This window comes from Bufo bufo, chromosome 4 (genome assembly GCF_905171765.1).
Source record: "Bufo bufo chromosome 4, aBufBuf1.1, whole genome shotgun sequence".
Taxonomy (NCBI): domain Eukaryota; kingdom Metazoa; phylum Chordata; class Amphibia; order Anura; family Bufonidae; genus Bufo; species Bufo bufo.
The window spans coordinates 501152563-501177662 of record NC_053392.1 but is presented as its reverse complement, the minus strand read 5'-3'; the positions used below and the strand labels follow the sequence as shown (position 1 = coordinate 501177662).

At 43.1% G+C, this 25100-nt stretch overlaps 1 protein-coding gene across 9 annotated transcripts in view; it reads left to right on the top strand.

Moving 5' to 3' along the window:
* Positions 1-25100, top strand: part of SLC8A1 (solute carrier family 8 member A1) — a 518651-nt gene that overhangs the window by 374832 nt on the left and 118719 nt on the right. The window lies entirely within an intron of this gene.

The following is a 25100-nucleotide window of genomic DNA, read 5'->3' as shown; positions in this document are numbered from 1 at the left end:
TATTTCTAGAGGTGATCATTGGCTGGACCTTTGCCATTCGGGTTGTTCTTCTATCCATTTGAACTGTGTTACCGCTTCCTTCAGTGTCTTCCAGGTTTTAGTTGCCCCTTCAAGGCATTTGAGATTATCTTAGCTGAGTAGCCTATAGTTTGCTGCACTTCTCTATATGTTTTCCCCCTCCAGTCAACTTTTTAATGAAAGTATGTTCTTCATCAGAACAATGTCTGGAAAGACCCATTTTCCTCAGTAAGAAAGGAAATGCACTATAAACAACATGTGCTACATTTTCCACCCTCCTACCTTAAATAAGGGCCAAAATTGACACCTGTTATTTCAGTAAATGAATTACTTCACCAGTTTAACTCCTCACTGCTATTATTTTGAGATCACCCCTATCAATTAATGATTTAATGACTCCAAATGAGCAGCGTGCATGTCCTAAGTCAGGGATTAGCAACCTCCGGCACTTCAGTTCTTCAGAAACTACAACTCCCAGAATGCTTCATTCACTTCTTTGGGAGCTAGAAGAACAGCTGAGCATGTTTATATGCTGGGAGTTGTAGTTTCACAGCAGCTGCAGTGCCGAATGTTGCTGATCTCTGTCCTAATTGTTGGGTCTGTTTCTTTTGTATTTGGAGTATACACATAATAATAAAATGGTGAGATACTGCATATAGGTCTCTACTTAAATATCAGTAGCCACAGCAATGATCTCCTGAGCTGCATCCTGACATACAGCATACATTAGGAGATAGATGCCTGCAGTTCTCTGTACTACAGCCAGCTGTACATTGGTGCTCCAACTCCCCCTATAGGTCTCTGGTACATATAGCAGTTGTGAAATGCACATACCTTTTAGATGTATGATAGATAGATAGATAGATAGATAGATATAGGTGCAACAATTTATTCTAAACTTATTTTGCATCAGATATACTTTATAAAACTGCAAAAAATGCACCAAAAAGGCAGATGCCACTAAAACCTCAAAGGTGCACAAAAACACCATTAAGAACCTATGTGTGAACCTACCCTTATTCTTATAGAGGCCTGAAAGCTGCAGTTTTTGTATACTTTTTTGGTAATATTCCCTGTGTAGAATTCCCACTAACCACAATTGATTCCCTTGTATACTTTTGTATAATCATGTTACTTTGCAAAAATTGAGACGAGACACAACAGTTTCCTCATGACATTTTTTGGGAAAGTTTTCCAGGACAACTTGTACTGAAAATATGGAAACGTCTGTGATCTTGGTGCCGAGCATCAACAACTCTAATCCCTTACTTTTTAAATGGATAGATCTTTCGTTATACCCTAAAGCTGCCCGGATGGGAGGAAAAATTGACATTCACATCGCCTGTTTTTTTTCTAATGCTCCATGTTTGGCTGGAAATCCTTCTGCAATTTGGTGGGATTTTGTTTGCCTAATCCCAGTGAACCTGATTTTCTTAAGTAAAGGAATTAGCATTTTGAGCCACATGTCTATTTGACAGGGTTATTAAGATAGAACTGCACAGTTTACTCTTAAAGGGGTTGTCCAGCCTTGGAGACGACAACCCTTGGGGTCCTAATCTATGACCCAATACATTAAAAGCCCCACTCACCTGTTTATTGCCCTGTCGCTGCTCCCCATGGGCTTTAACTCATGACCAGGAGCAAGCCAATCACAGACCTCAGCGGTCACAGCAGCTTGATGTAACATTGAAGTCACTGTGTCCACTGAAGCCTGTGATTGGCCGCAGCCAGGGTTTGACTGGACCACCAGAGGATATATATATATATATATATATATATATATATATATATATTATATACACTCACCTAAAGAATTATTAGGAACACCTGTTCTATTTCTCATTAATGCAATTATCTAGTCAAACAATCACATGGCAGTTGCTTCAATGCATTTAGGGGTGTGGTCCTGGTCAAGACAATCTCCTGAACTCCACACTGAATGTCAGAATGGGAAAGAAAGGTGATTTTAGCAATTTTGAGCTTGGCGTGGTTGTTGGTGCCAGACGGCCGGTCTGAGTATTACACTATCTGCTCAGTTACTTGGATTTTCACGCACAATCATTTCTAGGGTTTACAAAGAATGGTGTGAAAAGAGAAAAACATCCAGTATGCGGCAGTCCTGTGGGCAAAAATGCCTTGTGGATGCTAGAGGTCAGAGGAGAATGGGCCGATTAATTCAAGCTGATAGAAGAGCAACGTTGACTGAAATAACCACTCGTTACAACCGAGGTATGCAGCAAAGCATTTGTGAAGCCACAACACGCACAACCTTGAGGCGGATGGGCTACAACAGCAGAAGACCCCACCGGTACCACTCATCTCCACTGCAAATAGGAAAAAGAGGCTACAATTTGCACGAGCTCACCAAAATTGGACTGTTGAAGACTGGAAAAATGTTGCCTGGTCTGATGAGTCTCGATTTCTGTTGAGACATTCAAATGGTAGAGTCCGAATTTGGCGTAAACAGAATGAGAACATGTATCCATCCTCTGATGGCTACTTCCAGCAGGATAATGCACCATGTCACAAAGCTTGAATCATTTCAAATTAGTTTCTTGAACATGACAATGAGTTCACTGTACTAAAATGGCCCCACAGTCACCAGATCTCAACCCAATAGAGCATCTTTGGGATGTGGTGGAACGGGAGCTTCGTGCCCTGGATGTGCATCCCTTAAATCTCCATCAACTGCAAGATGATATCCTATCAATATGGGCCAACATTTCTAAAGAATGCTATCAGCACCTTGTTGAATCAATGCCACGTAGAATTAAGGCAGTTCTGAAGGCAAAAGGGGGTCCAACACCGTATTAGTATGGTGTTCCTAATAATTCTTTAGGTGAGTGTATATATGTAACGGACCGTTTCAGCAGACAAGGGGTTAAAATCCGTTTAGGCGATAAGCCCCTTTCTGAGAGACCGGCACAGCTACTGCAGGACACCAACCTCCCGAACTGGATACAAAATAGCACTCCAAACTGGAACCTCACGAATAGCTGCTAGCAGACGAACAGGGATCAGCTTACACTTCTGGCAATCAGTCTTCTAACAGCATACAGTGAATCCCCCCAATAACGAGACAAGGCCCCGTGTTGAGGGTCAAGCAGTGGTCTGACTGTACTTCACGTACAGCCTCTTTTATTCATAAACCACAAACATAGTACTGCCCACAGGGGTTTGAAATACAACCAATCAGTAATTTACAACACATACAATGTAACTACAGCAATCAATCATTCACGCCCCCAGAGGACCAGAATGAAGACTGTGACATAGGACAAATACAACATATCCCCACAATGCATCATGGTCTCCTCCTCTCTGTCCCGGAGACAACCTGAGGAGCAATCCAATTATCTCTGAGGACAAAGGGAGATCGCCAATACACATGTGAGGACAACAGAACAGACATCACCATTTGAACACACAATGGGACAATGGCACAATAGAAACACACCCAGCATTTTCCTCCCAAGCTGAGAAGTTACACTTATTATAAATTGTTACAACTTTGTAAGTTTACATTGGCCATACATATAACTTACATCAATTTAAACAGTATAACTTGGGGACAAACATATCCAAAATTCACTTGAATCGGTTCAGGGGTTTAAAAGTTAGTATATGGCCCATAATCCTGGGGCAAGAGGCCAGCAGCCAGTCCTCTCCAAAACCCAGTGGCGAGGTCGGTTTCGCCACACATCCCCCCCCCCCCCCCCCCCCCCCCCCCAGGGAAGACTAACCAGATACCTGACCTCACGCCGGTCGGTACCTGAGTTAGTCTGGCAGCCCACCCACAACCAAATACTGGACCTGTTGACTTTAGTAGCCTGTCTCTGTCCAGTGAGTCCACCAAGGTTATGTTGGAAGCTGGTACTCTCGGTCTCTGTGTTGCTCCCTGGCTTGGAGTGGAGGTTGCTTTGTGGGCAGGTATCAGCGGTACTCTGCCCTGGTGCCAGCGCTACCACGGAAGAAGCCTGGTTGGAGCCTGGTTGTTGGAGGGGGAGACCGACTGTCTCTACCCCCTGTGCCGTAGGTGCAGAGACCACGGTCCCATCTGCACTGTTGTGGGGGTTACTGTCTCCCCCTGGTGCGTTAAGCTGCCGCTGGGGAGAGGGGGTAACGACCTCCTCTCCCATACATACTTCCAGCCGCTGGGGAGGGCGACCGACCGTCTCCGCTCCCAATACAGTGTCCTGCTGCTGGGGAAAGGAGACTGGGCTCTCTATTCCCTGCTGGACACTCTGCCGCTGGGGAATGGAGACTGGGCTCCCAATTCCCAAAAAATCATGCTGCTGCTGGGGGGCAGGAACACTACCTCTGCCCCCCTGTACTCAGCCTGCGCTGGGGAGGGAGGACGCTGCTCTCCTCTCCCTGCATTTCACACTGCCTTCCCGGCATATCACTCTGCAGCTGGGGGGCAGGAACAACTACCTCTGCCCCCTGTAACTCAGCCTGCCGCTGGGGAGGGAGGACGCTGCTCTCCTCTCCCTGCACTTCACACTGCCTTCCCGGCATATCACTCTGCTGCTGGGGGGCAGGAACAACTACCTCTGCCCCCTGTAACTCAGCCTGCCGCTGGGGAGGGAGGACGCTGCTCTCCTCTCCCTGCACTTCACACTGCCTTCCCGGCATATCACTCTGCTGCTGGGGGGCAGGAACAACTACCTCTGCCCCCTGTACCTCAGCCTGCCGCTGGGGAGGGAGGGCGCTGCTCTCCTCTCCCTGCACTTCACACTGCCGCTGGGGAATGGAGACTGGACTCCCAATTCCCTGCAGGACCGGTGGAGAGACCTCGGTCCCATCTCTACCGGCCACCTGGGGTCCTTCCCAGTAACACTCTACAATATCTGCCCAGCTGAATGGGTCTGGATCTGGGTCTGTCACCTTACCGTCCTGCTGAGCCTTCTCAATGGAGTGGAAGAGATCTCGGTAGTCCTGCTCCAGTTCCCACTCCAGGGTTGCTAGGTGAGCCAGGTCTTGCTCTACCTCATGGGGGTCATCCCACTCATGCCTAGCCTCCCTCTCATAGAAAATGTCCTGAAGTCTGGACTGTACAGGGCTCCCGAAGTCAGGCTCTGCAAAGGACTCCCATAACAAGCCAGGACCATAAAACTCCTCTCCCTCTGGCTTGTCATGTTCGGTTGTCCAGTGTATATACTGTGCCATATACCACCAAAGCACCTGGTAGGCATCCTCCAGCCATAGCTCCTGCCATACCCGGTGCTCTAGTTCCTTCACCCATTCCTCCAGGGGCTGCTCTCCCAGGAAGGGCATCCGCAGGGCCACTTGCTTCTGCAACCGCTGCTCTTCACTGGGGAGACTCTCACCCCGCTGGTATTGTAGATTATCCAGGGCCTGGTACCAGATGCCTTTCCTTAATGCATCCTGGCCATCCAGGTCCTCCTCCTCGTATAACACTGCTGGTTCCATCCTGCTGCTGTCAGGGACGCTGTACTGGGACATGCGTTGTCCTTAAATTGTAGAATCCACAGAAATGGTGTCTCCTGTAGCTGTCCTTCTGGCTGTAGGAACGATCCCGCTGCTTGCCACCAATGTAACGGACCGTTTCAGCAGACAAGGGGTTAAAATCCGTTTAGGCGATAAGCCCCTTTCTGAGAGACCGGCACAGCTACTGCAGGACACCAACCTCCCGAACTGGATACAAAATAGCACTCCAAACTGGAACCTCACGAATAGCTGCTAGCAGACGAACAGGGATCAGCTTACACTTCTGGCAATCGGTCTTCTAACAGCATACAGTGAATCCCCCCAATAACGAGACAAGGCTCCGTGTGAGGGTCAAGCAGTGGTCTGACTGTACTTCACGTACAGCCTCTTTTATTCATAAACCACAAACATAGTACTGCCCACAGGGGTTTGAAATACAACCAATCAGTAATTTACAACACATACAATGTAACTACAGCAACCAATCATTCACGCCCCCAGAGGACCAGAATGAAGACTGTGACATAGGACAAATACAACATATCCCCACAATGCATCATGGTCTCCTCCTCTCTGTCCCGGAGACAACCTGAGGAGCAATCCAATTATCTCTGAGGACAAAGGGAGATCGCCAATACACATGTGAGGACAACAGAACAGACATCACCATTTAAACACACAATGGGAAATGGCACAATAGAAACACACCCAGCATTTTCCTCCCAAGCTGACAAGTTACACTTATTATAAATTGTTACAACTTTGTGAGTTTACATTGGCCATACATATAACTTACATCAATTTAAACAGTATAACTTGGGGACAAACCTATCCAAAATTCACTTGAATCGGTTCAGGGGTTTAAAAGTTAGTATATGGCCCATAATCCTGGGGCAAGAGGCCAGCAGCCAGTCCTCTCCAAAACCCAGTGGCGAGGTCGGTTTCGCCACAATATATATATATATATATAGAAAAAGTCCAGAAAATGTGAACAGCACTGCCGAAAATGTGAAGCTTGGGTGCCAGCGGCTGATGGAGCGATCCTCCTCCAAAATGATAAAAAACCAAGATATCCACGTCACTTTCTTAAGTAGAAAAGTGCATATTTATTCACCAATCGCAACGTTTCGGTCAACACACTGGAACCTGCTTGAGAAAGGACCGAAACGTTGCAATTGGTGATTAAATAAAAAATTTTGTACTTAAGGAAGTGCCGTGGATATCTTGGTTTTATATATATATATATATATATATATATATATATACACACACATATATTTATATTTATACAGAGGGTGGGCCCTCAGAATCATTTCCTGTGGTGGGCCCAAGGGTCTTTAGTCTGACACTGTCCTCAGTTTCCTGGTCCTGCAGGGACGTAGCGGCCAGGAGCAGAGAATCAGGGGGGCTGTGGACAGGTGTGGTGGGTTTTTATGCATGTCTGGCAAACCTGGATTGGAGTATCTTTCCCTGTGGTTGGTGTAGGAACTCTCCTCAGGCAGGAGATCTCTGTCTGCATTAAATGTGACCTTTGGTAGATGAAGTGATGGATGGATTAATGCCGAGCTTTCATGGGGTGATAGACCGCAGGCTCTTATGGAGGCAGAGCAGCATTGCTGCAGGTTCTTGTGACAGCGTGGAAGCTATTTGAGTCATTCATACAATAGGAGGCGGCGATTAGTTTTGGAGGAGATATTCTAGCATCAGACTAAGGCCTCATTCAGACGGCCGTATGCTGTCCGTAAAAATACTGAATGCTACCCGTTTTTTTTGCGGATCCGCAAAAAAAATGAAACATGTCCTATACTTGTCCGTGAAAATCAGGACATGGCCCCATTGAAGTCTATGGGTCCGCAAAAATATTGAATGCTATCCGTTTTTTTGCAGATCCGTTTTTTTGCGGATCCGCAAAAAAACGGATAGCATTCAGTATTTTTGCGGACAGCATACGGCCGTCTGAATGAGCCCTAATAGGTATTTCTTCCAGCCCTTCTCATGTTGCAGTGAAGAGCCCGTGTTATAAAACAGACAGAAGCGGCTGAAGTGCGGTATACATTTCCTGGCTGGGTTCTTGCCTCCCGAGCCAGCACTCGGTATTTGTATAGCAGACACGTAGTGAGGGACGGCCGTGGAATACTTATCACTGAGTAGTATTAGGTATTATGTCAGCGTCAGCGCTTTTCTATCAGTCTGAAGGTTTTGTTCCAGCTTCTCCATACCAAGGACTCCCTCTGGGAACAAGCTAGATGTTTAGTTGTAGGCACAAATCAAATGGATCCAATCAGCCATGTATCCAATGTGGAGGCTCTGCCAGATTCAGACAGCTTCTAAATCAGATTGCAAATACTTACTAAAGGAGACTGATGAGCTTCGCCTGAGCCTTATGCACTGATCAGGGGACATCAGTCATGTTTTTCGAATGACTCGATTTGGTGTTGGTCACCTGAGAGTTACCATAAAGGATGACAGATGTGTATGGGGACAATCTATGTACTGTATAGAGTCATACATTGGCACCATATAGCTATTTTACAGCTGAGAAATATATTGGCATTGCTGTAAATTGGATAGATAGATAGATAGATAAAGTAGCAAAAAGGCAGCACTCCAAAATCAGTAAAAAAATGAAGAAAATACTTTTATTCACCCATGTGGATACACGTTTCCCAAGCAGGCTCTAGTGTTGAGCCGAAATATTGTGTATCCACATGGGTGAATAAGAGTATTTTCTTCACTTTTTACTGATTTTGGAGTGCTGCCTTTATGCTATGTGTATTGGGCAATAGTCTAGTCCCTTCGGGCATGCACCCCTTTTTTGTTTATGTTGGAGTTAGTGCTGTCAGATTTTGGCTTTAGATAGATAGATATTAGATAAGATGATTAATAGATGATAGATAGATAGATGTATTAGATATATATCAGATAGATATTAGATAGATATGAGATAGATAAATAGATAGATGTGAATAGATAGATAGATAGATAGATAGATAGATAGATAGATAGATAGATAGATAGATAGATAGATCCAGGAGCCAGTTGACCTTGCAGTATACACGTCCATAAACATTGGTGGAGAACAACCCAAAAAGTTGTCTTCCACTAGCAATTCTGTTGCTCCTTAGGTTACTGGACGCCCTCAGTCCTCCTATTAGAGCATGCTGAGGTACTATAGGTGGGGCCACCATCCAGGCTGAGTGATCTGAGCAACTAACAGCATTCACTGAAATAAGTGAAATTTTTAAAATTTCACCGGAGTAAGTATAATCTGTTATACCTGGTGGTTCCCCCGAGCAGTCTTAGCTAATTGTGAGGGTCCCGATGACTTCAGGCAGTCCCTACCTCCCGAGGCTCCAGACGGTCTTTCCATTGAGCCTCACATGTTACTGACTTGCCTCTCTTTTCATTTCCAACCTGTTGCTCATCACCCGCAGTTCTGTTGTGATATTTTGGATGGAGATCATTGTTTTCCATTATAATAAGGAGCCGGACAATCGCTGCCGAGCGACACAATCAGTGTGCTCTGTCTTTCTTGTCTGCATACAGCAGCTCATAATTGTGATCCCCAGAGAAATATATTCCTTTTCTAGCCAGCCAACTCACGTAGAAGAATTTGAAAACCGTTAGTATTTGCAGATTGCAGGAGAAGACATTTGAGCTGGCCTCTCATTTGTTTGTCCATATGTTAGCATTACCCGCTGCACTCCGCATGCAGCTATCCTGGGCCATCCAAGTAAGCTCAATGGCAGACGTGCTAACGTACCACATAATTCAGGCTGGCAGCTTGGGATTGCACCTCAGCCATTGCTTCATGCTTCAGTACAATAATAGGATGGCACACAGAAATATATTCTTCTCCCATATGAATTCTTTAATAGGAATCCTAATTCTAGCTCCTGTGATTGGTCTCAGTAGTAAGATAGATAAAAGAGCAACAATAGCACCCATCTTAAATCCCGAATTCAGCCCTGCTACATTTAAGGATTTAAAGGGGTTCTCCATTATGGTGATATTGTTGTCCTGGTCATTAATATCTGATTGGTGAGGGTCTGACACCCCACACCCCAACCGATCTGCTGTTCCCTGCGGCCTCTGGTGATGGAACTAGCACTTTAAATGGAACAGAGAGCACAGCTCCATTCAAAGTGTAGTAAAGCCTCATTCACACGTCAGTGTTTCACGGACGTGTGCTGTACATGTTCTCCACAGACAGCACACGTCCCCATTCATTTTAATGTGTGTATTCACACATCAGTGTTTTAGTACGGTCTGTGGGTCCATGTTTTCAGCACGGATGCATGCTCTATTTTGTCCATCCATTCACGTCCATTATAGTGTATGCATCCGTGAAAACCACGGATACCCGGATGCCATCCGTGTTTCACGGATCATTAGGAAGAGATGCTTAAAAAATTTTTTTCAGCTGTTCAGTGTCAGTGAAACATGGACAGCAAAAAACGGACACACGGATCCTTTACGGACAGCTTCACAGATGCATCACTGACCACCTGCTGACGGATTTGAGCACGGACACGGACGTGTGAATGAGGCTTAACCCAGTGCGGCCACTACACTTTGAATGGTGCTGTTCTTCCTGTTCCATTCAGAGTGCTAGTTCCAGGGTCGAAGGCCTCAGAAAACAGCTTATTGGTAGGGATGCAGGGTGTTGGATCCTCGCCAATCCGATATTAATGACCTATCCGGAGGATAAGTCATCCATATAAGGAGACCAGAAAACCCCTTTAATGTCTTTATATGTGATTCTCATCAAGAGCTGCATTCACAGTTCTGCTAGCTTCCTTATAGCTCTCTAAATTACTTGGTGGTTCATGGTCTGTATACAGAATGCTCAGATGATTTTTTTTTTTCCCAATAATAAGTTACAGTATAGTATTCAGATGGAAGCAAACATTAGATCTGCTCGAAAGCAGTACCTACAACGTGACATTTATCATAGGAATTCATTCAAGCTGTTGGTGTCAACAGTGTGTTGACTGATTCCTTGTAGCAACCATCAGAACTCTTCTAGAACCATAAGTACTGAAAATCAATCCAAATCATCTGAATGGGGTGGTTTTGTAAGCAAGCACATGAAGTCTTTGAAGGTAGCTATTCACCTTGAGGAGATCTAGCTGGTATACTACTTGTAGGCAATGCCCCCTGGGAAAAATATGCAAAATAGTTCTCCATATCATTGCCTATAGAGATGCTAAAAAGAAAAGAAAACATTTTTATTGGTTAATTGGCATTTGCCAATAAAAATGTATTATGTATTATTTTCTTTTTAGTGTCTCTATAGGCAGTGATATTAATTATATTTTTGGGACACAAGCCCTTTTATCTGCATATCTGTGATTTGAAAATAGTTCTCCAGAAGGAAGAAAACTGTCTCTTTAGTGCCACCTATCGGTAGCTACCCATTATAGAGGCCTAAGGGCTCTTTCACACTTGCATTCTTTTCTTCCGGCATAGAGTTCCGTCGTCGGGGCTCTATGCCGGAAGAATCCTGATCAGGATTATCCCCATGCATTCTGAATGGAGAGAAATCCGTTCAGGATGCATCAGGATGTCTTCAGTTCCGGACCGGAACGTTTTTTGGCCGGAGAAAATACTGCAGCATGCTGCGCTTTTTGCTCCGGCCAAAAATCCTGAACACTTGCCGCAAGGCCGGATCCGGAATTAATGCCCATTAAAAGGCATTAATCCGGATCCGGCCTTAAGCTAAACGTCGTTTCGGCGCATTGCCGGATCCGACGTTTAGCTTTTTCTGAATGGTTACCATGGCTGCCAAGATGCTAAAGTCCTGGTTGCCATGGTAAACTGTAGTGGGGAGCGGGGGAGCAGTATACTTACCGTCCGTGCGGCTCCCCGGGCGCTCCAGAGTGACGTCAGGGCGCCCCACGCGCATGGATGACGTGATCGCATGGACACGTCATCCATGCGAATGGGGCGCTCTGACGTCATTCTGGAGCGCCCCGGGAGCCGCACGGATGGTAAGTATACTGCTCCCCCGCTCCCCACTACTACTATGGCAACCAGGACTTTAATAGCGTCCTGGCTGCCATAGTAACACTGAACGCATTTTGAAGACGGATCTGTCTTCAAATGCTTTCAGTTCACTTGCGTTTTTCCGGATCCGGCGTGTAATTCCGGCAAATGGAGTACACGCCGGATCCGGACAACGCAAGTGTGAAAGAGCCCTAATGCATGTCTAGTGATATCAGCCAAACTAGATGGTTGCCTCTCACTTGTTATGTCTCAAGGCTCTCCAAAGAGTTGGACTTTGACCTACAAGGTAGCTAACCATAAGTGGCACTACAGAGACACTTTACTTTTTTCTGGAGGAGAGCTATTTTGCAGAGATTTCTGCAAGAAATCTGCAGCTTGTGAATAAACCCTTAGGCAAAATGTAACCAAAAATCAATGCAATATACATCCAGTATGTGCAAAGACATTATAGGCAGATTTGTATCTAGAGGAACTCTGTGATATTGTTAAAATGTTCTTAAAAGGAGCTTGTCACCAAGAAATTCACTGTAAAACCAGGCACAGTGTCTTGTAGGGCTAGCTCAGCTAAATGTAGAGATCCGATGCCAATCTGTGCACCGTCGCTCCTCCTGCTTCTTCTGCCAGCCCCTCCATCTTCTTCTTGATTGACAGATGCTGGAGAGATGACTATGCAGGAACCTGGCCTTCTCAATCAGGAAGGAGAGGGAGTTGCTGCCAGAAGTAGGAGGAGCAAGGGTGCACAGAGTGGTTTGGACCCGCCCTCTGTGCACTTATCTGCTTATTTGCATCTGGATTAGAAGTACATTTTCTCCAGAATAAAGCAGTGGGTCACTAAGTGAAAAGTATCAGCTGAGCTAACCCTACAAGGCATTATGCCTGGTTTAATAGTGCATTTCCTAGGGACAGACTGACTCAATATCAGCCTTTCAGTGATTTGTTAAAATTTGTACCCAATTTGAACATTTACGCCCAAAATGATGTACCCCACCAGATAAGCGGCAACACTCTACTCTATAGTTGCAGTGTATATTCTGCTCACTGGAAAACAGGGACGAATTGCTGGTAAATGGGAAATTACCCTCAGCCCTGCTGGTTATTATCCTTAAACCTCTGTGGCTGAAAGTAGCATTTCCGATGATAACATTATAATAAGGAATTGCTGTCTTCACTTGAAGAATACTTGAAGCTACAGAAGTTGGGTGACTGTAGGGGAGACAAGAGTTTGCCATGGCCGGCTCTACAGGAACTAAACAATTTCTAAAAAGATGAGCGTGCTCCCGCTGCACCAGCTATTGTACTCACATTTATCACTAGAAATTCTATTAAAATCTATAACCTCCAGCCCCACTTCATGAATAACTAATGAGAGCAAAAACATGTTTGAGGTAGGTGCGAATGAAATCCTGCACGTAAACTGCCTTGATCTCCGTGCAGCTATATTAAGACTTCTCTGAGCTAATGCTGCCTATTACGTATCAATATTAATGTCCTGCGAGCGTTGAATTGTCCACTGTATTGTGTGACTGAAAAACTCTTAAAGGAAGGGGCCTCCAAGGTATTTGGAACACAAGCTTACACATAGCATGCATATTGATATTGATAAAGCAGACCTCTCCTCTTGTCTAGAAGGGCAGAGATCCATTAAAATCCAGCAGCATCCAGCCATGACTAGGGAACATCTGATGTTTTGCTGGCCTCCCCTACTTGAAAATATTTCTCACTAGGATTATGAATGGGATGTTCTGGCACTAGAGACAAGACTAGCTTCAATCCCTTTCTCATGTATATCAGTTTAAATACTGTATAATGTCTTATTAGCTGTAGTAAGTGGACACAAATCCATTATAGCTACCACTTACTCTTCATTATCTGATATAATGAGCTTCTGTGGGATTGAGCTTCTGTAGGACACAACCTGGAATTCTCCGTTGATGGCATTTGTCTATAGTTATTCAAATTTGTCCAGTATGTACTAAAGGGGCTTTACCCACAGATAAATATTACTTGTCTCTGTTAGATCAGGCAAAATTTAACAAATTGTCCATTGGAATAATTTAAAACTGCTTCTGTGTCTATATATTGTTGTTATCTACTTGGTGATGTTCTTATGATTCCCTCTCAGAACCTTCATCTAACATGTCCAGTGCTGGTGGTTCCACACACTCAGTCAGATAGCCTGGATCCTCTTGTACACAGGCCAAATGGGACCTACACCTACCTCAAGAACATAGGTCCCCCAGTCCCTGTTTCGCAGATGATGTGAGTTGAGGGATCTCCATTCACTTCTGTGGGAGTTCCAAATATAACCAGGCATGCTAACTCAGCTGTTTTCAGAACCTTCAAAGAAGTGAATGGAGAGATGCACATGATTGGTCACCTGTCCATTCACAGCAGTCACATGAGGGGGATTAGTTGACCCTCGTTCTTCAGGTTGGTGCGGGTATTATTGATGGGACTTTCAGCTATCATATCGTCAATGTTCAGATGGAAATTCAAATAACCATTTAATCTTGGGACAACCCCCATTATGTTCTTAATTTGTATATGGTGGACTCTTTCAGTTACCTTCTTGCAAAAGAAAAATGTGAGCAGACCTTGAGATGTAGGCTGAGAATCTTACTACGACTTACTGTTCTGCAGTTTATGTGATCTGTTTGGCTTCAGCTGTGGAAAGTTCTCAATGAGGTCACCTCAGACAATGCACAGAAACCATAGCTCGCCTGATCAATGGTGTCGCCTGGCTTTCTTATAAAAACAATGTAATTTCTACATTTAGAATGACATCTGGCTTGTGTCAGATATTTGTATGCCTTGTTGCAACTCGAATGGAGAAATGAATGATGCATGAAGTAAAATATTAGTTTACATTTAGAATAATAGCAAATGTGCGCATTTCTTGTTGTACACAGCTGTCTGTAGACATTGAGGATTGCCGTATTTCTTCAAACTGATTGTGGAGTAACTATTTTTCTTAAAGATTCCCAACCTAAATATTCAAGAAAGACTTTATAAGAGATCAATCAATATGTAAAAAGTAGAACATTTCTAGAGGTTACCAAAACTGGAGATATGTCTGAGAAGACTTCTTGGCTTTGCTTTCTTTTCAATTGTAGCAATTTATTCTATTTAGGTCCTGAAATGCAATGTCACTGCCAGAGCTTTGAGACGTTCTCACAGCTCTGTTTCTCCACCCCTGTGATGATGTCACTACTAGAGCTTGGAGGAGTTCTCTCTGCTCTGTTTCTCCGCCCCTGTGTTGAGGTCTTTACTTTCTGTTTCCTTCCTCCCAGCTGTCCCTCCTGTGTTTGATTTCTCTGCCTTTAAATCACCCCTCCTCCTTTGTAGGGTGCGGATTATACTTTTCATTTGAGCTGTATCTCTCGCTTGAGTATCTTCACTTTTGTGATATCTTTCAATGGACCTGAGTTCTGCTGAAGCAAGTACTTCGGATATTGTCTGCTGACTTTGGATCTGTTTTCACTGCTGCTGCAGCTCCTTCAGTTAAGTGTGCAGACATTGTGTGTTTCTGTTTGTTTGCTGACTGGATCCGAGGCGACCCCGGTTCCGTCCATATTCTGAGCAGGGCACCGGTGGTGTGCCCCTTCCACTATTGTAGGGGTTACAGTGGTCATCAGCCTTAGGTACGCGGGCATGTCTCGATCCACCATCTGGATCTGGACATGTGCTTAGCAGCATAGGGAGAGCTTTTAGGGTCTGACAGGGGTCACCCTTTATCCTCCCTAGTTTGGGTCCGGTCAGTAGCTAATTCACTGTGTATGCTCTTGTTGCTCACATACAGCCGTGACATGCAACTGCTTAAAGAGGTATTCCAGCACATTAAAAACAATGTTCAATGGCTTACCAAATGCTTTAAAAAAATGCAGTTGACTTTATGACATTGCCCCTAACTGCAATCAACATTTTGCTGGGAATACCACTCAGCAAATCACTGGCTGCATTGATGTCCCACCACAGACAGTGATTGAGTAGAATTGCTAGCCATTTTCTGCTATGCTGAGAACAGGGGCAAGAAGTGGAGTGGGAGGACCTGGTTAATGTCAGTGGTTGGTCAGATGATCTTTTTTTTGTGCCATTTGCAGACCAAGAAGCATTGTTTGAACTGTGCTGGAATACCACTTTAACAAATAATCATGTGGCCCCACCATAGAAAAGCTAATAATAGATCACCAGTCCACCACGACCAACTTCAGCAATAATTTCAGAATTAAGCCTAAAATGGTCTCAGCACAGGAATTATGCAGAAACAGTACACAGGGACAGTGCACACAGTGATATCACAATAATGAGTTAATGTTCATAGTGAAGCTACAATCCAGGTAAAATGGGGGCAATGATCTCACAGTAGCATGGTGATGCATACAGTGATGTCACAGGAATAATGCACACAAAAGTCACCATGTACACTGTGATTTAACAACATAAAAAACATAATGACGTTACATGCAGGTGTAATACAAACAGTAATATCACTAAGAAGTAGCAATGCACACATAAGGGGTAACCAGATTTCCCAGAATGGGAAAAATAAATCTTGGGCGATTTCTTCTAATAAATGGGTTTTCCAGGCTCCTGATTTTGATTACTTATTCTCAGGATAGTTCAGTAATATCCAATCAGTGAAGGAACAACACCCCGCACTCCCACCGATCAGCTGTTTCCTGCAGCCTCTGGTGCTGAAACCAGCACTTTGAATGGAACAGCTCCGTAGTGGCCGTGCTGGGTTACTGCAGCTCAAGTCTCATTCACTTCAATGGGAACAGAGCTGCAGTAACCCAGCACGGCCACTACGGAGCTGTGCTTCCTGTTCCATTCAAAGTGCTAGTTTCAGCACCAGAGGCTGCAAAGAACAGCTGATCGGTGGGGGTGCAAGATGTCGGACCCTCACCTTCGGATATTAGTGATCTATTCGGAAGATTGTTCATCAATATCAGGAGCCTGGAAAACTGATATAGGACCTCCGTTGAAATAATTGATGTAGAGGATCTGTGTAGGAACTTCATAAACCGGAACATTTATCAGTCTTTTCAATGATTGTGGTATGGATTAACATCTACTGCCCTGTCAGTTAAATGGGCCAAATTGGCTGTACAAACATTTCTTCATGTTCTGGGAGGACAGTGATGACAATTATTAATGTAGCTGCAATGACAAGGGGGCACTGTCTAGTGCTCGTATGGGTTTGACCTTTACATGGCTTCAGGATCAATAGGACAATGTCACATTTTCATGTCCACCTAAATTCCCATTCAATATAACACATTGTGTAAAAAAAAATTAGTATTTGGCAAATACAGTATCTGCATGTGACATAAAATGTAATGGTAATTGAAATTGAATTGTGATGTGAACACTTATTTGAGAAATTGGTGTCGTGAACTCAGTCCGCCTGTGTTAGACCTAAGATTAATATTCTCGAGTTCCTAAGGTCAGAGTAGAAATGAATTGAAATAAAATAATATACACAATGGGTGGTAGAGGATGTAGCCAGTGTGTTCTAATGTGGCAGATGTGGCAGAATATTTTTAAGTATATAATGCAGTATATTATGTGTTGTTTTTTTTGTGTTCCCAATAGAGGAAGCGCATCCGTTTGGGTACAATGGGTCTTCCTAGGTCCATCAACTTCAGTGGCAAGTCCTGCCTGTCTGAGGTTGACATTCTCTTAGATAATAAGTAGGATCATAAATATGAACCAACGTAGATAGAAGCAGCAATATTTCTCGTCGTAGTTTTATGGTGGTCATCTAAAGCTTGATATAGGCATTATTGTATGTGTGCAGGTGGGAAACCATGTAAAGGGATTTTCTGGTTTTAGAATATTGATGACCTTTCCTTTGGATTAGCCATCAATATCAAACTTATGGGGTTTTGACTTTTAGCATCGCACTAATCAGCTGTTTGAAGGGCCTGTGCCACTCGTGCAGGCACTGTGGTGCAGGTAATGTACATTTATCTTGTTTGCTTGAATGTGATGAAGCTGCAATATCCTGTGTGACCACTTCTCAGTTGAAGGTGTGCAGGTAGACGTGCCCTTGTAAACAATGAAGATGCCACAGCACTCGCACAAGCTCTGTGGCCCCTTCAAACAGCTGACTGGTGAAGGGCCAAAAGTCGGACCCACACTGGTCTAACATTGATGGCTAATAGGCTTTATATTTTCTGAACCCCTAATCATGGTCACCATGGCAGCTTTCAGGTGGGAAAGAAAATGGATATGTATATGAGTTTCTTTCTTAAAGCAACTCTTAAAGAGAACCTGTCAACAACTTTATGCTGCCCATACCAACGGCAATATAAAGTAGAGACAGGGGAGTTGATTTCAGCGGTCTGTCAATTATAAGTTGAAAGTAAGTGGTTGCCGAGAACCAACATCACAATCATTGCAGACTGGGCCTGGAAAAGAGTCCCGGCCACCTGAGAAGAGTCCTGGTTATTCAGGAATTCCTGCTCTCCTGCCCACCGGCTGATGACTGACAATCTTCTACCTAGTTTTCTCCCTTTCTCTCTAGGAGAGAACTGCCAATCATCAGCAGATGGGTGAGAGAGCAGGAGATTAGGAATAACCAGGACTCTTCTCAGGTAGATCTGACTCTTTTCAAGGCCTGGGCTGCAATGATTAGGATGCTGGTTCTCAGCAACCACTTACTTTTAGCTCATGAGTGACACACCGCTGAAATCTGCATTTCTGTCACTATTTTATGCTGCCCTCAGTGAGGTCAGCATAAAGTTGATGACAGGCTCCGTTTAATCAGTGCATACATTTCTGTTGGTAAATTCTGGCGTTTAAGCCCTTGCCCCAGACATACCTCAAAGACACTCAGTAATGCCTACTACTGGCTGGTGTTTTATGCGACCCATCTAGTTTTTGCCCAGGATAAGCTGAATTTGCCAAGATTGTCTATGGAAATTCTGGATAATCTTAGAAAATTGAGGACAGTTAGCAATTGACAGTGGTATATTTGACGGGACAACCACTCTCAAAACAGGCAACCCCTGGTGCCACCCTTAAACCTGTCCTCAGTTTTGTCACAAATACCTGTTTCAGTGATCAAGGGCACACATTTTGAAACTGGATACTACTAGTGTAGTGGTCAGATCAAAACCAGTTAACAAGACCTATTAGAAACATATAAGGATTGCATCCTCCTACTTATTTGTCTTACCTGCCCTTCCCCCTTCCTTTTTTTGCCCTCTTTATCATCAGTGTGCACCAAAACCATGTGTCTCAGTGCAGTGCATCTGTGTTGGCCAAATGCGTAATGTGGAGACTTAATTCCCCTGCATAACACGGAGTAGAGAAGTGTGTGTTGGCCTTCTTGACAGAGACATTCACTCAGCTGGTTCATACTTTCCTGGCGGATACCCAAAGAATAGATATTATTGTTCAACCAGAAGTGACTCCTGCAACTGGAAATGGCTGTGACTGGCACATGTAACCTCATCAATATAACATATGAACCTTCAGACTAAGCCTGGTGAAGAAATGAAGCAGACTGACTGGCAAAGTGTAGCTGAGAACAGGAAGAGTAACTTTGCCAGATGGAATTATGAAGCTTCGTCTCCACCAGCTGCAGATGTGAATGTCTGTGTCCTGTTGGATGATGACCCAGGGCATTTTAATGGCATTTACATCCTATGCTTCGTATACAACGTGCCTTGAACAGTTTGCAGCTGCGGAGGAAAAGGAGGTTGGCATCATACCGGAATATGGGCAGATACTGTGAACACTTCACGGCTCCATGTAATCACAGTGACTCATGTTTTCATTCATGATTCCTTACATCTGCAATACAAATGCAGTATCCAAGCTTTTCAGAACACTGTGACTACTGCAAGGGATAAAAGTTAGAGTTGTGTGAGAGAGAGAGAGTTCATTAAGGATTGCTTCGCACATTTTTGCATGTTATTTATAATTTTTAATGGCATTTTTTACTTGTAAGGGTCCATTCACATGACCGTAAGTGTTTTGTGGTCTGCAAATAGCGGATCCGCAAAACATGGTTACTGGCCGTGTGAATTTCGCATTTTGCGCACCGCACATGGCCGGCGCTATTATACTGTAGAAATGCAAGAATAGCACAAGCTGTATCCTTTTTGTGGAGCCGCGGAATGGAAGTACGTTCCTCAATCGGCGCAGGCTTCCTGAGTGAAGGACGCGCGCTTGATTATCGCTGATGCCGGCAGTCTTCTCTTCCGGGTGTAGTGTGACGTAATCGGCGCAGGCGCACTGAGGTAGGAGCTGGCAAGCGCGCGTCCTTTAATCAGTACGCCTGCGCCGATCGAGGAACGTTACGGCGCAAGCACGGGAATTCAGCAGCAGACGGGGCCAGCGGGAGGAGGAAGAGAGCGCTCGCTGGCCCTGTCTATAAAGAGGAGATGGGGCGTGTCTAGATGCGGCAGATGCGGCGGCTACCAGCAAGTACACGCCCAACTTGCTGGTAGTGAAGAAATTTGCATATGATAAAAGTATGATTTTTACAAGAAATAAGCCACAGACAAAGGTAGAACATCTATGATTGCACTTGCAAATAGCTAATGTCGGCTAATAAAAATTGCACAATGGGGGGTGACAGAAGCCCTTTAATTAAACATAATACTGTTTATGGGGTTACCCTTTTAACATAGCTGACTTTAACCATTTTTATTAGATATGATGAATAAAGATGAAATGAGGCATACACCAATAACTTGAATAAGTTATCTCAGCGTAACCTAGAGCTGCTGTACATATAAATCAATATAGTCTTTGCTCCCACTTGCCACCATATGGCTCCAATGTCTGCATGACAAACAGCTCTATGTGTTATCGGCAGTGACATGTAATTATTGAAGGTGCTTTTACCTTGTCAGTGTGTACAAACGAGTCATGTAGATTAATCAATACAAGGCACAACATATTTTTCAGCCAATTTATTGATATTACGCTTGTATATTTATTTAGGGTTACAACGTGCACTATCTACACGAATATCAATACCGTTATCAAACTGACTCCGACCAGTTTAGTGTAATAATTCATTTCTGTAACACGCACCTTTTGACATGGAGAAATGAAGCCTATTACTTGTGGTAAAAAAAGTGATGGTGAATTGGTCATTTCTCTATACAATTTGCATCCCTCCTAAGGGTACTATTACACTAGCAGATTTTACAGGTGATTCTTCCCGGCAGTCGCCTGCTCATTAGTGGGCAGCTGGAATTACATGCAGCGATCTCCTCCACAATATGAAGAGGAGCAATCACTATTGCCATAGATCGTCCCCATACTGACTAGTTGCTTGCCGGCATCAAATCGCGATTGAGCAGGACGATCTGCCGCCGGCAAGCAGTGATTTTTAAGCATGCTTAAAAATCTGGATTGCCATTGAACGAGTGCTCGTTTATCGGGTATTCGGCTGCAGCTTTACAATGACTGTTACTACAAATGCTCGTTACCTATGATCGGCCATTGTAATGATAGCTTTATTTGGGTTACAGGTTGCCCCCGGCTATAAATTCTCTAAACGCAATGCAAATTAGCTGTCCATCAAAAAGAAGAAAACAGTCTCTCTAGTGCAGTCTCTATTGGCGGAAACAACCATACAACAAGTCAATGATAAACCCATTAAATAGCCTTTAAACATGACTAGGAAATGTAGTCCAATAAATATTCTCCCTGACCACCATATGTGCACAATTTTTAAACAGTTGGAGTGGCCCTCTTTCATTTAGATATCATCCATTGTGACTTTTCAGTCGTGAATCTTGCTGATTAGCACAACACCTCAACCAAAACCTGAAATTGGTGCTCAAAGCTGGGAATTACATTGACATTTTCACCTTTGCCCTTAAGCAGTTTCATGCCATAAGGAATTTTTTCTCTTCTGTAATCAGTATTGACTAGCCTCGTTGATGTTCCGTCATATTGAATCAGACAAGGAAGGTAACATGGCTACTAGCCATGAAATATGCAGTCGTAGTTAGCCCAGTAAATAAATTGCTCTTCATGTCTACATCATAGACCGAGGTATTACCTTGAGTTTGATGGATTAGATAAACCCTATCAGCAGTGGCTAGCCTTTAAAGATACCTAGTTATATTATTGTCACAATGGACAAGAACAAGCCATCTTCATGCGGAAATTGTGAATAAATAGAACTTCCCATTCTTTCAGAAGACGCCTTGAACGATGACTATGTACCTTATAAATGGGAAATATATGTTCTAAAAATACCAATTGTAATTTATTTATCTAACTTTGGTTTGCCGTATAGCATGTGACAGATGCCTGCTGCTCCTACCTAGGGTTGATTGAGATATTTTGACTGATTATAGTAGCCAAGAATAGCCGTTCTTATGCCCAAAAAATGAAATCGGTAAACAAAGGAATTCATATTGCTAGAGATGTCATTGATCTTGCTCCTAATGGTTTTTAGATGATGTACTGCTCTCCTAAACCCTGCCAGATGCAGGTGGCCAATGCCAAAATGTGTTCTTTCATGCACTCCAATTTCTATTATTCCTTATAAATTTCCTGAAAGCCACTTTGCCAGCTCCTCTCACAAATGTTCTTTGCTTCTTACCTATTCATCTATTTGTAGTCACTAAATTAGGTGCAGAGGTAAATAATGGGCCTCGCTATACATATTCATAGCAGTGATCTATGCTTTGTTTGCTGAACTTTAAGCGGCTGCTTAGAATGTAGATGAATTCATGCTAAGCTTGAAGGACAAGCAACTTTATTCACAGGAAGATCTTCAAAGGATATTGTAATGGAGAGGAATAGCTTATGGGTTTATCAGGAGTGTAAGACTCCTCGACTCTCGTTACTTGTAGTGTCCATTATTTTTAGGAAAAACATATATAGTCTATACTTTTTTTTTACCCTAAGGGTAAATTTAAAATAAACCTAGACAGCAGAAGTTGCCCAGAAATTTTAGTTAGCAATATTAAAATTTTCACCAACAGAAATTAGTACATGTGGGTAAGGAATGCTATCTTGACATCTTATCATGGAGGTAAGCCTTATTAACTCCAGTGATGTACCAGCTTGGGAATTATAGTAAAAGTGACCACACACATAATTTCAAATTTGGTCACACCAAGTTATTTTGGCAGGATTAACTATCATATCTGGATGGGGTATGTTGTCTTTCCCCTTCCCAGACATGATCTGAGAATTATTGGGCATATGCATCTTGGCTAAACCGAGTTTGCATGTAGGAGTAGATGTCAAATTTACATCCAACATCCTGTGTTTTTTTTTTTTTTTTTTTTTTACATAGGCTGTGTTCACAAGTTTTTGTCCCAAACATTATGGGGCATACAGTGGCATCCATCGTCGTAGGGTTACTTTGTTAAAAAAAAGTATCTATCTATGTATATTATATTTTTGCTGGACCATGCAGGATGGAAAAGTGTAGTTTACTTAGCTTCTTCATCGTTTTTCCTCAACATACAAGTCAAATCTGGGACAAAAACATGATTTAAAAATAGCCTCTTGTCTTTATAGTTAGCACAGATTCATTTTTCTGATACATAAGTCCAAATCCCTTGCATAGACATAAATGCATAAATATATGATGCTTTTTCTTTGGCCTGCAGCCACCACAAGGGGGAGCTTAGGAGTTGAATGCATACTATTTTATAATTAAATATAATTAAATAATAATTATTTATAATGATAATTAATATAATTAAAATAATTAAATAATACTGGGTTAGCTGTTATGCTTCCTCTAGTGGCGACTAAATTCGGAAGATTTTAACTATGTGTCAGTATTAAGATACTACGAATGTAATCAGGACAGAAGTTTGAATTTAAAATCTTTACATATCTCTCAAAGTTTACACATCAAAAATGTACACGCCTGATTTGACATTAGATAGTACAGAAGCCTATTCTTGATGCCAAACTTGGAGGCATTGTCAAATAAATCAAACTCACTATACGCTTCCCTCGATTACCAGCAATTTCCTCATTGAATGTACTTGTGGATGAGCTTAGCAAGTGTCTTTTGATTGAAGTATGATGATCATGGCAAACACAGTGGAAGTACTATAGCGCAGTGATTACACATTCAGACTTGTGACTTTATTGGAGCATAATCTGGTTAATTAATATGGGAGGAAATCTGCTGTCTGTAGTACAGGATCAAAATTGCAGCAAAAAGTCCTTTTGCCCCCCTGCCTTCTCTTTTTAAATGACAAGGGTTCTTGTCGTACGTAATGTTTGGAACATAATAGGCAATAACAAAATAATTAGCCACTTTAATGCCTTACACTGCCAGTTTTGTGTATTATCCGGAGAAATTCTGCCAGTTCAATTTGTTTTTGTTTTTTTTCAATTTTCCCAGCTGTAGCTTCACTTATTGTTCTACTGCCAAGTAGAAAAAGCCAGAAGAAACAGCATGGATGTCACCATAGACTCCATTAGTCCAATGTGTTTTAAAATATTGTATATTTTTTATATTTTTGAACCACCTGCAGCTATTTTGATGGCCTTCGGGGCATTTACCCCTACAATAGTCTATAACAGGGATCAAAACCTCCGGCACTCCAGCTGTTGAAAAACTTTAACTCCCTACGCCCTCACATTTGCTAAACTGTCCTTGGAACTCCCACAGAAGTGAAAGGAGCATGCTGGGAGTTGTAGTTTCACAACAGCTGGAGTGCCAGAGGTTGCTGATCTGTGGTCTACAATAATAATTTAAAATTATAATATACTGTGATTTTGAAAAAAAGTGAAATAATAACATTCTCTGGCATGGACTTATGTGCCATTGATGTAGCCCATGTGGCCCCTACAGCCCCAAATCCTTAAAAGGAAATGAGGGCAAAGAAGCACCAAACTCTCTTGTTCCAGGTGGTGAGCGGTATTGTGGTGTTAATCTGCACAAGATGGGGACAATTGGCTATGGCCCCCACAATCTCTATGCACACCCTTGACTGTAGACTTTTGCACCAAAGTCTGCATCAGTAACTAATGGTTTATTTGGTGACATCATTCACTGATACTATTGGTAAAGCAGGCCAAGCACATTAGATAGCTGTTAGCTGTGTACAGTTTCAGCCAACAGCTGTTTCTCCTGACACCCCCATACACATGCTTTCTCATCCAAGGAGAGGAGAGAAAGCCACTGTCAGGCACCTCCAACAGGTTAACATCCAACTGCCCAATCCTTATATCCCTGGCATCTGTTTTAGAGAGAGTCAGAAGGCCCTTTTACATATTAGATGGTTAACTTGTTTGGCTGACATTTATTTAATGTGCATGGCCAGATTAAGACTGAGCTAAGGTTGCAGAGGTAGGCCAGAGGTATTCCGAGACCTCCTCTGTGCTTCCAGAAGACTTACCGTGATTTACAGGACATATATAGTGGTTCCTTAATGACAAATCTTTCCAAAATGTTGCTTTAAAATCCATCATAGAATATATGTAATAGAAATTCTAGGATACTGTTGTCATCCATAGACGACACTAAAGGTGCATTCACTCTTTAAGGCTTTCTAAAAAAGTTCTTTCCACCATACAATCAGGTAATTTTGTGTCACTCAAGTTACTTGGTTGTGTATAATTTAAAGCATTTTACAAAACCAGCTTCGCTGGGTTATTATTATGTC